General features: G+C 38.7%; 1 protein-coding gene across 15 annotated transcripts in view; it reads right to left on the minus strand.

Moving 5' to 3' along the window:
• Positions 1-15,411, minus strand: part of LOC139467906 (protein FAM13A-like) — a 95,498-nt gene that overhangs the window by 32,793 nt on the left and 47,294 nt on the right. The window contains exon 2 of one of the 15 annotated variants that reach the window (XM_071249461.1): positions 10,901-10,952. The exons of the other annotated variants lie outside the window; for them this stretch is intronic. The gene's annotated coding sequence lies outside the window, so the exon portion shown is untranslated. The remainder of the gene's footprint in view (positions 1-10,900; positions 10,953-15,411) is intronic. 15 annotated transcript variants of the gene reach the window in all.

Consider the following 15,411-nt stretch of genomic DNA (forward strand, 5'->3'; position numbering starts at 1 on the left):
TAAGCTCGTTAAGGGTGGGAATGTTGCCAACCAACCACAATCATCTTAGACAGAACTGACTGCAAGATCTGTCTGTTCATATTTCATTTAATAACTATAGTCGTATATCCCCTCAACACCATTATCAATATCAGAATGTCTGATCGGTAATCACTGTTCCTGGGGATATGTGTTAAAACTTGCTTTAAGAACACTATTTCTGAACTGGACCTTCCAAGACAGTCGCTCGGATAATCATACAATGTAATCTGATAAATAACCACAAGGGATATACACACCTCTTTCTAGATATCCCCCACCCCCACCCCCAACTCATCACAAATACTTTTGTTGATACAAACCACGCAGAGATATATTCCTTTCCTATATCGGTATATATCCCCTCTCCTCCTCCATCCTTCCTCCCTCCCTCTCGATCCCCCTCCCTAATCTACAGGTGCCCCACTGAGTCTCACATTCCTCCTTCACACCTCCAGTCAACGGAGTGACCTTCATCAGAGGAATTTGTTGGTAAGGTGATGGGAAGGAGGAACGGTAAGGAACAGCGAGGTGTTGGGAGGGGAACCCCCGCAGATGAAGCAAGGGAGATGTGTGGATGAGAGTGGGACAGGGAGTACACTCAGGGTCGTCCATGATGAGGGGGATACAGAAGGGATTTATCTCAAGACAACAGGCAGTAGGATATCCTCAACCAGTATATCAGTTTCCAAACAGACTTTCACCATCAAAATGACATTTTAACAGCAATTAGTCAAATTAGTCCAAGAATTTGAGGAAGAATTAAAAATGAGATGATGGTTGGAGGAGTAGGTGAAGGAGCTCTTCTACAAGAAGCCCCAAAGCATTGAGATTTGAGGCACGTGATGGTGTAGAGATTAGGAAGAAAATTTATATCTAAGTGTCACGCATTGTACAGCACAAAAAGTGTTATGTAGTTCGGATAGGTATGTACAATGCCTGGCCAGTGTGAATAAAGTCTTTAAAATGTGTAAAACATATAGAGATTAAAAGGAAACACCATAAGTGAAGAAAGCCAATAGGGAGGGAGCAGGTATATCGGAGGCCACCAATCTACCTGCAACTCAATCCCTTGGGCCTCTTCTTCCCTAATTCCCACTCCCTTCACTATCGCCTGCCACCAATCTACCTGCATCACTCAATCCCTTGGGCCTCTTCTTCCCTAATTCCCACTCCCTTCACAATCACCTGCCACCAATCTATCTACCTGCAACTCAATCCCTTGTGCCTCTTCTTCCCTAATTCCCACTCCCTTCACAATCGCTGGCCACCAATCTACCTGCATCACTCAATCCGTTGCGCCTCTTCTTCCCTAATTCCCACTCCCTTCAATATCGCCGGCCACCAATCTACCTGCAACTCAATCCCTTGCGCCTCTTCTTCCCTAATTCCCACTCCCTTCACAATCACCTGCCACCAATCTACCTGCATCACTCAATCCCTTGTGCTTTTCTTCCCTAATTCATAATCCCAGTTGTCTAAGGCGCCATGATTTGCTGTGCAGTGTTGCGTCCCTTGGGCACGCCAGAAACCTATGATTGTGGGTTCGAATCCTGGTTCGCCCCGATTATCTTTCTAGGTTTGTCAGCACCATACCCATGCTCGTGGATTTTACATCGGGCTTTGCTTCCATATTAAGCTGACACGCCGCGATACAACTGGAATACTGTTAAAAGCGGCGTTGAACCCAACTCACTCACTCACTCAATATCTGTGGCCTCTTCGTCCCTAATTCCCATTCCCTTCACTATCACCTGCTACCAATCTTCCTGCACCATGCATGCATTCAGTTCAGTTTGTTGCGGTCTCCATTGGAAATGTAGTGAGTTTCAATCATGATGATGCACACTTTATGGGGATTGCCTCTTGTTTGTAATTTGCGTGGCTATTTCTATTTAAAGTGTGTACGTTTCATAGTTTGGTTGCTCTCTGGGGGTGTTCTTTGGCAGGCCTGTATATACCTATTCATTGACCTGGTCCATGCCTCAGATGTCAAGGTGTTGTGTATAATATTCAGCACTGATCAACAGTTAATTTCCTCCTATTCCGTTGCAACTTCTTGCTCTGACTCACCATGAGATGACAGATCACCCTTATAACACTCTGTTGTGGACCTGGTTTGGGACAATTTCTGGAAACAATCCTCTAAGTTTGTTGGGGGTCAAATTGCTTCCTTGGAATGCTGTGTGCAAGTTTTGTGAAGAAAGTCTTATACTTGACTTGACACAAAATGTTATCAGATGCCACGGAAGTGCTCATCACAATAGTGTATCCCCAAGGCGGCAAATGCTGGAGGGTTGACATCCGCTTAACAAGTCATCTGAAGCCGACTAAGAGTTATTAAGTGGGGTACTTAGGGTTCTTTAAACATTCTTGACAATTTTTTAATGTACAGTGACCCACATTCTATTTGATTTTTCAAATTTGATAATGAAGACCCCATGATTTCAATTCTTAATTTTGAACACTCTGAAGACAAAAACAGAAGCATCTTAAGAATATCCAGGGCTTGGTGGGGCGGTCGGGTAGCCTAGTGGTTAAAGCGTTCGCACGTCATGCCGAAGACCCGGGTTCGATTTCCGACATGGCTACAATGTGTGAAGCCCATTTCTAGTGTCCCCCACCGTGATATTGCTGGAATATTGCTAAAAGCGGCATAAAACCAAACTCACTCATTCCAGGAATTGGTTTAAGCAACTTGATTTAACTTGCCCCAGGTGCATGTTGTTATGAAAACCCAGTTGCACCAGCCAAAGCCATGTTGCACTCTGGTCCCATAAACTGATCAAAGTTGGAAGTTGAAAAGCCGGTTGCTGCCACTGTCACATTGATTAATGGCATATTGTTGTAAAACGTAATCAAACATAATCAGAATATGTGCACACAATACTGAAGTACGCAAAGAGTGATGACGTCAAGCCCACGAAAGCATCAATACCTTAGAGGCATTGAGGTGAGGTGAAATTGGGTTTAACGTCGCGTCCAAGATTATTGCACTTATATAGCGACGTGTGTGTGTGGCTGCTTGTATTAGTCCGGACTGATGCCGATTTATAGTGTTAGCACACTGAGATACCATGCCGCAGTTTAACATGAATACCCCACTCAGACACAGTAAACTGACCCCGAGCCAACCAGTCCTTGCTCTAGCCCCTTAATGCCAAGCGCCTGACAGGGTAACAACAAGTACCATCTTTTAACGTCTTTTGGTATGACGCCGCCGGGGATCGAACCCCTGACCTTCTGCTCTCCGGGCGGACGCTCTACCTCTAGACCCCGGGGGTGGACCTTAGAGGCATTGAATCTGTTCAAAGATCATTGTTGTGTGGACAAGTAAAGATTAGGCAGACACAAATTTGAAATGTTTTGACATGCACTGGGTGCATGTTGACATAGATATTAAGTTGCATTTATCAATAATAGGTTACACTGGTGCATGTTTTACAAAGCTAAAAAGATGCCTGATATCTATTGTTTTCCTTAAAGAATCAAGGCATAATAAACAACGTAAATATTTCCAAATTACAGTCAGTGATAAAGCCTATGTCATCAAACTTTTTTTAATGTTTATCTGCTAAGCCATTTGGCATCAACTTCAAAACATGTCCCAAAAAACACTCTGTTGTGTTGAGTGATTACTGGCTTAGTTTTAGTATAGATAGACATTTGACTGGTTTTTCACGAACCAAATTAATCACCCTGTTGTCATAGTAATCCCTGGCATTATTATAAGCTCTAATTGAAAAGCCATGCTATTTCCAAATTTGAAATCAATCAACATTTTATCGAGTCTATACATCACTCTGTACAATAAAGGGAAATTCAAGAAAAAGTACCTTAATAAGCCATAATTCATGAAAATTCGTTAAAATTCCACAGAATAGACTTGAGCATAATATGCAAACATTCAGAACCAACAGCTGCTCCACATGTAAAACCTTGAAAACTGCCATGATCAATGTTCCAGCAGCAACTCCACAAGTCCTGGACCACCTCCTTCTACAAGCTGTTGTGACGGGCAGGCAGCAGCCTTGACAAGTGCGAGTCTCCACACTCGAGTCAGTCCACACAAGACCAGGATAAATACGTTACAAGCAACTAACACACATCAAAGGAGCATCAGCTACATAAATAGCTATGTCTAATGGTATCTCTTGGAAGCTCAGGACAGTTTATGAAGGCAGGGAGCCTCACTGAGTGGGGCATCTTGGCTAAAATAGGAGTGATTATTCCTGATGATTAATTTGTTGCCCTTCAAAAGACATCTATCTGATCAAAGTTATGAATGGCAGTACAAGCAGACTCTGGGACCCAGCTCAGGAGGGCATTAGTGATTCTCTCACTTCCACACTGGGAAACTCATACCGAACAATTAATTTGCTCATCTGCTGATCAAAACAAAATTTAGGCAAACAATTCTTTACCTTTTGATTGGAAGTGTATCTAAGCTTACATCTAATTTAACGTTGCACTCAGAAATATTCCAGCTATATAACAGCGGCTTGTGCAGGGTTAGAAACTAACAGTTTTTGTCCACTAGTCCTTATAATGATAACATATAGCAAAACACTTAAAATGGGCAAATTTCTACTCGTCCTTAGGATACCTTTACTATTGGCCAGTTTGGTAAGGACTACAGGACTAGTGCCAATTTCTAACGCTGTTGTGAATAATTGAGTCTTGACCCATTAATCCAGTGATTGATATTATCAGCAGCAACCTACAGGTAGGTACAATGACATGCAAAGCCACTGAGCCAGATCCCCTCATCTGTACAACCACCTCTTACGGCCAATATAGGTTGCTGGGGACCTATTCCTACCTAGAATCCCCACGAGATAAATAAGGACAAGTAGATAATCATTAAGGAGATAAACCTACTGTGTTTTGAAATTTGATGTAGTCCCACTGTAGAATAGATACCTCTTTATTATCATTTTGAACCGAGCGCTTTAGAGGAAATATAGATATGTTTTACAGTTCATATAGGGGTGATCGATCGGCAGCCATTTTCTGTGAATCGATATGTAGGCTATCTTTGTATTCATACGCACGTTTTTTGTGTGAAAAGGCTTAATATATTTGAAAGGGGTTTCCGTAGCAAAAAGGAAACCTCTTTTTAACCAATCAGAATCAAGCATTCATCAATGTCATGGTAGAATAACCAATGTGCCATGCGATTGGCCATGGCTACCTCACAGTAATCTGTATGTAAACTAAAAGGCATATGGGCTACAGTTTCGGGCACAGAAAATAATTTTGAATTCATTAAGATTTTGGAAGACAAAGAACATACCTACCTTGAATTCAGGTAGATTATATTCCTTGTTTTACTATGAATAACACAATACAACCTTTGAGTGCAGGGGTGGTCAAACATCCTGGCTGACTCAACAACTGCTGGTGTACTTCAATCCTGTTCACCACCTTCATATTGCTACTGGCCGTGATAGTGAGTGAGGTCAAATGGGCTTTCACGTCGCATTCATGAACACTTATGTAACGACATGCATGCACGTGTGTGGATGCCTGTTCTGGTCCGGATGTATGCCAGTTCTCTAGTGCTAGCCCACTGCTGCAGTTTAACATGGATACAGAGCTCCAGATAAGCTGCGTATCTGCGTAAAATACGCATCAGAAATGCAGAAATACGCAGTAAAATAAAATCCAAGCGAATCAAATACGCAACGAACATTACAGGTACGCTACAAAAATATAACTTGTGCCTATCATCAATATATTGTGAAGTAACCCTGCGTATTCGATTAGCAAATCAGCAACTTATTTTGAAATTATAAACGGACATTTCGTCAACCTTGACAAACTCCACGATGACAGTTACATCATGATCATTTGCCATCACACTTTCTTGTGGAAGTATCGTGGTAGTTTTGAGTCCTATAAAGCTCTCGAACCCACACGACACCAGTTTGCATGGACTAGATGAATGGTGTTTTTAAATATTTAACTTAAATACCCACATGTGTAAAAACTAGTGGGTAACAGAAATTTGAATACCCAGATACAATTACTGATACCCAATGATTTTAAAATGCATGCGTAAAATACCCACAACACCAAAAGCTTATCTGGAGCTCTGTGGATACCCACTCTGGTTAGCCCTTGTCTTATTCCCATAATGCCATTGTCGTAGCACCTATAGGGTAACAACAAGTACCATCTTTTAATGTCTTTTGGTATGATCAAACCCCCAACATTCCACTCTTCGGGCAGACACATTATCCACTACACCACTGAGGCGGTCAGATGGCGAGTGCTATTATTGGGACAAGGCATTGACCTGAAAACTACTTTTAGAAAGTGTTGCGTTAGACTAAGGGCTAAGGACTAAAACAACTTGACTAGTCGATAATAAGTTCTGACAGCTGTTAACTGTAAATACATAATTTAGACCAGCTAGGTTTTTTATTTATTCAGATATATGGTAAAATGATAAAAAAAACACAGGACAATGCCAAAAAGAGTATATCACTGATGAAAATATTGCAATGTTATGTGCATTTTCATTAAGGCTGGTTGTATTGAAACTTGGCAAGTTGATTCTAATAGTGCGCCACACCGGTTGGCCAGGATATATTTGCTAGGAATATGAAGCCCTGTATCACAGACAGAATATTTGCCATTCACCTAAAACAAACTACCTTAAAGTGTTAAAGTGGATAGTACTTGCTTATAATCGTGTCATATATACATTCATTTAAAAAAATTACATTTGAGTAACAGCCAAAAAAAACACATTTTTAAAACATTAATCATACACCTATGTGAAATCTTGACAAATATCAGAATTGTTGCTTGGAAATTTGGAAAATAACATTGAAAGAACAATTACAATTCTTTATCAACTGGCACAATATGTATACTTCTGTCCTCCTAGCTGCTAAATAAAACAATGTTGTTGTGGAGACACTGTGATGATGATCATTGGTAACAGATCACCACACAGACAGTGTTGGATGTAAGTTTGTCTTAAGAAGAACATATACACTACAAAACTCAACACTCTCACTAAGTATTCACCTGATGATGGGGCAAGAAGTAGCCCTGAAACCTCATTACAAATAATGTAGAAGTAATTATCCATAAAATCGTCATGGCTTCATGTTCTTCCAACTTCTGAATGCGTCTTAAAGACTAATTCTATTCATATTGCCTTCAAATGTAAAGCATTGTCTCAAATTTCCTTCATCTGAAAATGAGCAGGCAAAGTCTCAAAGAGTCCTGCGAGGCATCAACTCGCAGATATTCCTAGTTTCACAAGGTTTTAAATAACAGATTGTTCTGTACTTGCAACTGGTCGTAACGAGAGTGTGCAATGATGACACTATCACCAGACAGACCAATCATCATAGCAGTGATGGCCCTCTGAACTAAATATCATTAGACTAGAGTTACTAAGGCTCTGAACATATGTACAAAACATTTTAAGAAATAAACAACAAGTGGGACTTGTTTACCATACAATAAAACACTGCAAGGAGAATAAAACATGAGGGGCAACCTCAAATGAGATATCAATATTATGTACAGACGTTTTAAGGATCTTTTAATACAATGTACAAGCTTAAAACATATTTAGCCGAATTTAAATAATGATGACTCCCTGAATAGAGGAATCAGACCTCAGCAATATTAGTTGTCGATTTTATGAACAGGGGAGTAATTTTGTTTTTTCCAAATGTTCTCATAATATTCATGTCGATTATCTGGACATTTTCTCCCAATACCGATTGTCATATCTCTCCCATTTAGGGATGTGACCATTCTGCCATTGCGTTTATCTGCAATGACCAGCTACATCTATGGGGAGCAACTCACTAGACACTTCCCTATAAAAAATAACACCATCCATTTTAGGACGTCATCAAATTGAGAGCGCATGTTTGAATCTTCAGAAATGACGTCATGATAGAAAGTTGCTTTATTGGAAAATAAACCACACTTAGTTCTTCATTGTTCTTTGTGATTCATCGTGTACCTATCTTATATTAGCTGCAATAGAAACATATATATTCTCCTGTCCTCTGCATCAATGTAACAAGATGTTTATACAGACATCTCAGATAGTGAATGTTGTTGAATGCCAGTCAGCAATATTACAGCAAAATAATGGAGACCAACCTAGTGTCAACGAGCCAAACGCCGGGAACCCATTTTAACCCCAGAAAGGGGAATCCCCTCAGTGGCGGAATTTTTCATTTTGGGACGATTTCAATTGTTGTTTCTTATTCTCTGTTTTACGCTATTTTCCGTTTTTTAAATTTAATGTTCGTCAAGAGTTTGTTATTAAGTATGCCTTAAAGTATTAAAATCTGCAAAGTTGCTATGCAGACTTTACTTGCCCTTTAAATAATTAAACATAATTGTTATAAAATAAACAGAGGTACTTGATGGTTAGCATCATGCAATTGTGTTAGTAAAAGATGATTTGATAGAAATACATAATAAAGAAACCAATCACAGATACTAAAATTAAAGAAATGGTGATCTTAAACACAAAGTCTGACAATCTGTCGAATATTGCATGAAATACTCAACTGGAAAATCTATCATTGATATAGTTTCATGCATGGACCATGCAGTGGCATATAATATTAGTTGTGAGGAACAACTGGTCGTATGCACATTATAACCATATGCTGGATGGAAGAGACATATTGTTAATTATAAATTACCATAACCAACATAAATCTTAGCATCAGATTGACTATCATGAAAGTTTCTCTCAGTATTTCTGCAAAAATAAGAAGACATCCTTCTTAACTCTGCATGTGCAAGTGCAACACTTTACAACAAAAAATAAAAACAAAGAAAGTTTCTAAATTTAAACAAAAGCAAATGAAGTAAGGCATGCCAAAAGTAATAAACAAGCCTTAATCAGCAACACTAACTAAACATTTTGCAGGAATTAAATCTAATAATGTCTTCAGAGTAACTAATGCCAAGCTCTGAACCAAGCAGCATGCGTCATGCCATACAACATCAGGCAACAGTTTGCACCTACAGCAATGGTTAACAACACTAACTGAAACAGACGGGGGATGGTGGTGGCACGGAGATCAACATGCACGCTAGAGAAACTATTCCAAATAAGGTAACAATGTCAGGGTTATATTACTTGTATTTACACACACAGCCTGTTCTCTAAAAATACGTAACCTCAAAAAACTGTTTTTATATTTAGTTTACCACCACAGAATGACAGGACAGTTGTCTCATCTTAAATATCTGCATTTTACTTAATAGTAGGTCCAAAATCAAGATGATAAAAATAAGCAAGCATAGCTAGCAATGTTCCATTAACATTAAAAAAACATTTTTTGTAAAAAAATATTTCATAGATTAAATATATAATGTTAGCGAAGACCCGGAATCCAGTAAAATGTCACAATCAAAGAAAAAACTGGGAACCTTAAGGAGCGTTTGTCGTACTTATGCCCAAATCAAAATAGTGAGAGTTATTTCACAATCAATAGATGTCTTATGAGGCATTAATATCTCCTTAGTGACAAAGGTTAAATTATGCAGCATTTCTACACACTGGGACCAACACGTGGCTCACAGACACCATGAGATTTTCTATCTCAAAGTCTGAGATACAGGTACTGAGCCAACATTCAGGTGAGTTAGTGAGTGAGTGGGGGTTTTATCCCAGCAATATCAGGGCCAGAAACACCATGAGTGGGGTGCAAAGATTGAACCATGAGGGGAACTGAAATTAGTTTTGTTTTTTGGACAGGGCCATGTTTTAAGCACCGGGCTACCCTCTGCCTTACAAGTGGTTCCGAGGTATGAGGGGTGCCTGGTGATCGCCAGGATCGAAGCAGGTTAGTCAACTCTCCCATTATGCAATGAAACTGTATGCCAACAGCTGCTCTAGTTCAAGCCACTAACCTCAGAACTTTCTTTTTACTTACTCTCTGTTGCCAACATGCTTCTCTGATGTAATAATAATTCAATGTCGAGAAGAATTGTTCTGGTTTTAATTGAATCTGGCTGTGCAATGGGTGTTAATGGCTGAACATTCTTTTGGTGTAACACCTCAAATCTCTGGCAGAATTGTTAAGAAATATATCAGACAGTGTATTCACCTTACATTAAAAGAATTCTAATTTTCACACAGCTTCTCCAAATAAACAAACATCCAATATTTCCAAGTATACTGAGAGATTTTAGCCATTCTGTATATGCTAATGGAACTTGATTTAACTGTCAGGAAGTACAAACAAAGCATGTGAACATAGACTTTCCCACCATGTCAGTGACACTGGGTGTCATTAATGTCAGTGAGTGAGTGAGTTGGGGTTAACACCGCTTTTAACAGTATTCCAGTCATATCACGGCGTGTCAGCTTAATGTGGGAGGAAAGCCCCCAGTGATGCAGGTATTGGACGTTTACCACTTTTGGTGAAACCGACGAGCATGGGTATGGTGCTGACAAACCTAGAAACATAATCGGGATGAACCGGGATTCGAACCCACAATCATAGGTTTATGGCGTGCCCAAGGGACGCAACTCTGCACAGCGAATCGCGGCACCTTAGACGACTGGGCCACCCGTGCCCCCTTATTAATGTCAGCAGCCATACAGATTGTCAGTAACATAACTTGATCATATGACAGTCTAAACTTATAAAAATCCACAAACAAATCACCCACCCATATACTCAAGCATTCAAAAGATAGTTAAATCAAACTAGCGGCATGGAAAAATGAAACATTTCATACCAGAATGTCTCTCCTCTCCAACTGCATGACGATTAGTTACCACCTTAACCACCAAGCAATATACACTATATATATACTAGACATGCCACCACCATCAAGTGGGTTCGAAAGGGTCAATGGGAAATCAACAAACCTGTCTGTAATGATGGGGAGATCTCTACAAGCTAGAAATATTATGACATGATCTGAAACGAAATATTTAGCCTGTTAGTCACACACAATGTCAACAGCACTCAGTGCCAGCCATTTTCACAGGTAAATGCATGGGTAGATATGTGTTAATATCAGATCAAATGAAAACAGTGTCACATGGTTAAAGGAACAACTGGGTAAATAAAATAAGCATTGTTAGCAAATATGGTATGGAATGACAAAATCTAGAGGAATGAAATCAATTATTCCACTAAATACACTTATGAATCATTATTTTTTCAACCCATTGTCATCAATCATCATCATCATCATCATCATCATCAATCATCATCATAAAAAAATAATCATAAAAAAATCAACATCATCATTAAAAAAGCTCACTAAACATAATCACCCCCAGATTATTTAAAACCACCACCATCATCATCATCATCATCATCACTGAACAATACTTTACATTTAATGTTTGTCTTGTAGCAGGTCACTCAGTAATATTCCAGCTCTATGATGTCGGTCAATAAATAATCAAATCTGGCCCATACAAACCAGTGATTGATATTGTGAGCATGACCCACACCATCAGGTTATGATGTGACATATAAGTGACAGCCCGATGTATTGAGTCATCTCTTATGACAGGCATAGCTTGCTCATTCAGGGAACCTATTCCAACCCATAATAATTACTTCACATCATCATCATCATCATTAAAACTTCATCACCATTTTAACATAGGCTGAAGAGATTTATCATCAAAATCATGAGCAGCAGCAGCACCCAACCTCAGAGAGTGGTAATCCTCAGAATTAGTGACTATCTGACTCATCTCAGCCTTTGTAAACAAGACCCAGGGATGGAAACTAACATTTTTCGTCCACTAGCATGTAGAATAACATGTATATATGAAAACCTTTATAAATGGCACATTTCTACTAATCCTTATGATTATATACCTAGTGGACAGTATGGTAGGACTTTAATGTCTCAGGACATATCAAGTGCCATTTTCCATCACTATAAACCTACCACAGTTAATTGATGCCTGGGCAATTATAAAGCTTGTGGTTACAGAAGAGGATCTAGATGTTCATCTGAACCTGAGGCAGTCCCTGTCTGTCCCACACTTTTCACTGTGCCTACCCCGGTACTTCAATTCTCATTGTTATTCATTATAGCACTGCTATGTTATAACATACATTATTGACATACAAGCTGTGCAGTAACTCATGCAGCATGTATGAAGTATTATGAGTATGTATTGTATTGTTAGCAAACCTGTCACAACTGAGCACTAATAGCAGTATACTAACTGTAACGGGGAAATCAACCTGCTGTGGCTACATTAACCATAGAATTGATGATGCTCAATTCAATGAGAAATCTATGCATCACCAGCATGTCAAATGATAATTTAAGTGCTTGCAGTCAGCCAAAGGCGACAAAGTGTTTCTCATATCAGCTGTTTGTAAAGAGGCATGTTATGGTGATTTGATACCCCATGACTCTCAATTGACAGAATAACTAAAGCCTGAGCAAGACGAGATGTACAACCTCTGCCAAAAAAACATTGAATTTACATTGATAGTGTTTACACTTTGAGGGAGATATTAGTTTTTAACTCCTAAAGGGCCTGATGTCAAAGAATTATAAACCACCCTGGCATAGTCTGTTGTATATATTTGCAAATTTTACATTAAATTGTACATTTATATATACTTATCCTATCACACAACGTTCAATCTCATTATAAATCAGATCACAAAGCAGCGATCAATACACATCTCGACAGTGAGGGTTATGATACAATACACTAAATGACAGATGATACAATATCCGATTTGACATACCATTTACAATACATGATGATACATAATACAATACACGATATGATACATGATACAATACACGATATGACACATGATACAATACACGATACGACACAATACAATACAGGACACGACACATTTTACAATATACGATATAAAACACGATACAACATATGATACAATACACGATACAACACACTTATGAACAAGCAGAAGCTGAGAAGCTGCTTTATTTCACGAAATTTCTTAAATGAAATAAAAATATATGAGCTTTCTGTGTCATTTGAAGGGAGTGATGGCTTGAGAAGCTTTTTTACAAAATATATGTTGTACACTATAACTCTTCTAATAATAGAATAACAGGTTCTGAATGTATGTATATCAGTTTGCAGAAACTTTCATCCGAAAGAAGAGGGAGTGTGCATATTCATAACTTCTTTAGCTAAGTGCAATCAAGTAACAGATACTACTACTCTCAGGGTGGTACTTTTCTTACATGTTATCAAAACTAGGACAGAAAGGCCACACTATATATTTGTATGGGTTACATATTTTTTTGGCCAAACAAATAACTTGGTTACGTCGATTTTAAAACAAAATTTGGGTAGTTAAATATCTATATTTGTTTGGTATAAATTTGCTTGGGTCAGTTAGTTTGGTGGGAAATATCAAATGCAAACGGTCCATTCCACAAAGCTGTTGTAGCGCTAAGGTTATTGCAACTCCTATACTTTAACATAGACTTATGACTGTCATTGCGCTTCTATCGCCTTGTACAACGGGGCCCTGTTCTGTCAGGTGCATGACGTTTACTATGTGGACAGTCACAGTCACATGCAATTACTTGACTGTCTGGGGGATCATGATGGGCATATTATTTAGCGTAAACAATTAAAAAATATCGTAAATGTAAATTGAGTCAAAATTCTATTGTAAAGGATTAACACAAAACATCCATGAAAAACTGCTTATGTTACTGTTCACTGTAATCACAGTAACATCTCAAAAAAGTTGTCTGAACTTGATCTAATGACACAACGAAATCTGTCAGTGTTTGGAATTCGCAAAACACTGTCCATGATGACATCCAATTTGTGACAGGCCACAATTTATGGGTAACTAGTTTTGACTGACAAATAGTTTTGGGGAGGTGCCCAAAAAAAGAGAAATTGTTTATCATACTATTTGTTTCTCAATATTTCAAAATGATGTTGAAATACTTAACTCTGCAATAACCCAACCCAATGATTGCAGCCTGTAAATAATCTAGTCTGGACCAGACAAACAAGTGATTGATATTATGAGCAAAAATACATGCCATCGCTGTACAATCAATAAAATCACCTAGCCTGACCACAGATCTTCTCACCAGCATAGGCTGGTGGGGATATCTAAGCCGATATACCCACAGATTTAATACAAGTTAAGAATGTTTTCTACTTTTACTGTAACAAGAAGTTACACCCTCCTGTCAGACAAGGACCTTTATTAGGTGTTTTATTTGCAGTCGCCAGAGACAATATATAATATGATGCAGTGAAAAACTATTTTTATTGTTTTTATTTTCGAGTACACCTTCAAGCACTAGAAAAGACAGGGAAATAACATAAATCATAAATATTTTCATCTAATTTCTTTTCGTGAGATTTTGGTTCTATTTCGTAGAGCAATGAACCAAAACTTTCCAAACACTGTTACCTCATAAACCATTTTTCGACCAACAACTTCTGACTCTACGTCCATAACAGGATATCACCATTACGGGCAGACCATGAGGAGAGGAGGGAGTCCCCTGGGGTGACAATTACAGGCCGGCCACCTTTAAACATTCATTCAAACTAACTGACATGGGAAATGCAAAATGTCAAATATGACCCGTATGTGAAATGAAAGGTATTCAAAACACTGTTGTCAGAGTCTGGCATTCATGTCGCTTAATGATGTCACTGAGGCTCACAGCCACAGAACCTCTGAGAGAGCACATTCTACCTCCCGGACTGAGTATGTGGCGGCAAGCAGTAAAAGTGCCATCTAAGAACCTCTCACTGTAATGCTCCCTCACAATGACACAGCAGGTCCTAATCTGCTCTTTAGCTCAACTGTTTGCTGTTTGTTTGTTTGCTTATTGTTTAACGCCGCACTCAGCAATATTCCAGCTATATGACGGCAGTCTGTAAATAATCTGGACCAGACAATCCAGTGATTGATATCCGATAATGAGCATCGATCCACGCAATTGGGATAAGATGACATGCAACCAAGTCAGCGAGTCTGATCCCGTTAGTTGCCTCTTACGACAAGCATAGTCGCCTTTTATGGCAAGCATGGATTGCTGCAGACCTATTCTAACCCAGATCTTCACGGGTCTCAACTGTTTGTAATTTTCATCTATTAGTACTCACTGTTAGTTCGTGAAAAGTGAACCAATGAATGTAACTGGACTGTATTTAGGCATTTCAAGTCTTATTTTATTTTAGTTTTATAGTAATTTAGTTGAGGACAAATTGGCACCAAAACAATATTTAACATGGTCATTCCTCATCCCATATATTCCACTGCCCATAATATTCCACAAATTGTATCATCATAAAATTAAAGTATTTCAATAATATAAAATATCCATAAATATAAAAAAAATGAAACATTCACCATTTACATGTAGGGC

The sequence above is a fragment of the Haliotis cracherodii genome, unplaced genomic scaffold (genome assembly GCF_022045235.1).
Source record: "Haliotis cracherodii isolate W230 unplaced genomic scaffold, xgHalCrac1.p SCAF_2, whole genome shotgun sequence".
NCBI lineage: Eukaryota > Metazoa > Mollusca > Gastropoda > Lepetellida > Haliotidae > Haliotis > Haliotis cracherodii.